This window comes from Artemia franciscana, chromosome 11, assembly GCF_032884065.1.
Source record: "Artemia franciscana chromosome 11, ASM3288406v1, whole genome shotgun sequence".
Taxonomy (NCBI): Eukaryota; Metazoa; Arthropoda; class Branchiopoda; order Anostraca; family Artemiidae; genus Artemia; species Artemia franciscana.
The window spans coordinates 48,211,841-48,215,154 of record NC_088873.1 but is presented as its reverse complement, the minus strand read 5'-3'; the positions used below and the strand labels follow the sequence as shown (position 1 = coordinate 48,215,154).

The 3,314-nt window shown below is 33.4% G+C and overlaps 1 long non-coding RNA gene across 1 annotated transcript in view; it reads left to right on the top strand.

Moving 5' to 3' along the window:
* The first annotated feature begins 287 nt into the window (after positions 1 to 287).
* The window catches only part of LOC136033319 (uncharacterized), a 58,956-nt gene continuing 55,929 nt past the window's right edge, over positions 288 to 3,314 (top strand). Inside the window, exon 1 of the long non-coding RNA XR_010618904.1 lies at positions 288 to 380. This is a non-coding gene — a long non-coding RNA (uncharacterized LOC136033319). The remainder of the gene's footprint in view (positions 381 to 3,314) is intronic.

The window sequence follows — 3,314 nt, the reverse complement described above, 5'->3', positions numbered from 1 at the left end:
TGTGGCTTTTGGAGATCGATTGGAAAGGTTATACTTAACTAGCCACATATTTCTTAGCATGGTTGCTGAAATTATGTTCACTGTGAATAAAAAATCTCACTCGTTATTTACAAAGAGGATTGGATGGCTTCAAAGAAAATAACCACGCCTTATTTAGTATCTAGCAACTAAAGGCAAGCCGACACATCAATTAAGATATGGCTTAAGTGCGAGATTTACGATACTCAGGGAACATATTCATGGACAGAAAACGTAGCAACGCTGGTCGGATATTCCCTCCATCACCATCATCAAGTTTTCCGACTTTTTGTCTTAGCAATTGGGCTGTCGTTTCAGCCAGCACTTTGGCTGGCTGAGAACTAGTAAAATAAATAAAATTGGTAAGCATAAAGCTCTGTGTACCTTCTCTAGATGTATAGTCGACTTGTGCTAATGGAAAATTAGGCTAACAAAAGCTGCAGGCCTTTGGTGTGCATGTTTAGCCTAGGCTATATTAACAGAGGTTAGACTCCACCCCATTAATTTGCAAATATATACCCTGCATTGGGAACTGAATCCAAATTCATTGTTCTCGATCAAGTAAAATAGAAGATTTTTGGTAAATGTGGGATAGTCTATATTTCTTACCTTAATATAAAGAGTATAGGTTACCACTTCATGCTTTTTTTTTGTTATTTACAAATATGGCTGTTTAGGTTTACATTTTGTTTTAAGCGCTATATATATCCTTGAAAATAATACAATTTTTCTCTTCAGTTTTTTGGTCCCTCAATGGGTCAAATCATTGGCATCAAACTTTCAAACTTATTGTTTAATATAGATTCATTTTTTAGGTGTAATAAGCATTAAGGTAAAAGGTGAAATTCTAGTTAATTGACTTCTTGCTATCTCAGAAAGGGTTTAGGTTAGGAAAATGAAACCTTCAGGGATGGGTCTACAGGCGAAAGCATGTCCCGGGAAGGTATTTTAAAGTACCCACGTACACTCCTTTTCCCTCTAGAGGGCCCTGGAATTTGCCTACATGACAGGTCTATACAAATTGAAATTTTGAGAAAATTACATTTTACCTTTATTTTCAGTTACTAGTTGCTTTTTCTCTGCCTTTTGTTTTTGAAAATGCAATTCCTGTTATTTGAGTAGAATCTTGAGCCATAGCAATATTTTTTTTCAAAATTTAGAAAATGTATTTGCATATCTTTAAAACTTTATAAAATAGAATTGACCAAGGTTATGAAGCTGAAAACAATTTTCTTGTACTTCCATTAAGCAAAATATTTATTTTGCAAGGTTTCACTTTTATAACACACATATTTGTAAAGGTCATCAAAGGTCAGGGCCCTCTAGAGGGAGAAGGAGTGGAGGTAGCTGTTTCAAAATACCTTCCTGGGACATACTTTAGTCTGTAGACTCATCCCCGAAAGTTTCGTTTTCCTAACCTAAACACTTTCTGAGATAGCAAGAAGTCAATTAACTAGAATTTTACCAGATAAAATTCTAGTTTAGTGACTTCTTGCTATCTTGGAAAGGGGTTAGGTTAAGAAGGTAAAATTATAGTTAATTGACTTCTTGCTATCTCAGAAAGGGCTTTTTTTCAACAAAAAACAAACAAATAAACACGCACCTGTGATTTGTCTTCTGGCAAAAAATACGAAATTCCACATTTTTGTAGATACGAGCTTGAATTTTTGCTAATGGGTTCTCTGATACGCCGAATGCGATGGTGTGATTTTCGTTAAGATTCTATGACTTTTAGTGGGTGTTTCCCCCTATTTTCCAAAATAAGGCAAATTTTCACAGGCGCGTAACTTTTGCTAACAAAGACTAAATTTGACGAAACTTATATATTTAAAATTAGCATGAAAATGCGATTCTTTTGACGTTTTTTATTCTTTTTGATCGTTTTTTAGAGTTGAAAAAATAAATATGAAAAGTTTTTTCTACTGAAAGTAAGGAGCAGGATTAAAATTTAAAACGAACAAAAACTATTACCCATATGAGGGGTTTACCTCCTCGTTATACCTCACTCTTTACGCTAAAGTATTTTTAGTAATTTCAACTATTTATTCTACGGCCTTTGTGATTCAGAGGTCATTCTGAAGGAATTGGGACAAAATTTAAGTTTTTGTGTAAAGAGCGAGGTATCGACGAGGGTTGAATCCCATCATATTCGCAATAAAAACATACGAATATAGAAGTTCGTTTCGTAAGTTAATTCGTAAGTTACGTATATTTTTTACAGTATTTCAGCGTATTGAGAGCATCAAAGTTTGTATTGTTTATCTTTAAACCTTTTTTTTTTTTTTGCTTCATTCCAAATCTTTGGGAGACTCAGAATGAAAAAAAAAATATATAGTATTTTAGAATGTCGAACTTCAAATATTTGGTTTCCAGGAACTTCGGCTTCTTCGGCTGGTCGTTTGCCTGAGACCAAATCTGAAAAGCCAGGGAAAGTCCAACCCCCTGTGAGAGGAAGGGTAACGAGGTCAACTACTCGGAAGCTTGGTGATGAAGACATGCCAGATAATTGCAAACTTGCAGATTTTGCAGATAATTGCAAATATTAATGGAAGTCATTTTCTTTGTATTAAAGGAGTTTATATGCGTTGATCTCTTTGTTGAATAAGTAATTGAAGTGGTCGCGTATTCATTTGTTTTGAATTTTGGTAATTAATAGTTTTGACTTGATAAATGATTTGAATATAAATAAATTTTGTTTAGCATTAATTCACTGACTTTAATACCAACACCAGGTATATCTTCTTGGGGAATAATAAGCAAAATAAAATATTGAAAAAAAAACCGAAAGCCAAAATTTGAGCTGGTTTTAAATATAAAATTCTAATTTTATCAAGTTTACGGTACAGTGAATTGCAAAGAGGGAAAAATACTCGAATGCATTGAATTTTGTAAAATAAATTGTACCCTCCCCCCTCTTTTCTCTCTCAAGGAAAAATCCTAGACATGGATAGAAAATCTGATTTTCACAAAAAAATCAAACAGTTGATATTGAAAATGAATATCAGAAATATTTGATTTGCAGATAGTTCACCAGCCCTCCAAACATGGGTAAAAAACGTATATTGGGTTAAAGTTAAATTCTCGACGTGGGTTTAAAAAATAAAGTTTTAAATGGTAAGACTTGAACTGTTTTGCATATCAAAAAATCAAAATTTTGTTGGGTATCATGTTTTCTTTCGAAGACTCCAGACCAGCTTTAACAAAGTTTTAAGGTAAAATTTACTAATTTTTCCACTAAAATTTTACTGCCACAGATTGACTTGTACCGCCTGTACAGCAGGTTAGAAATTTGCCTT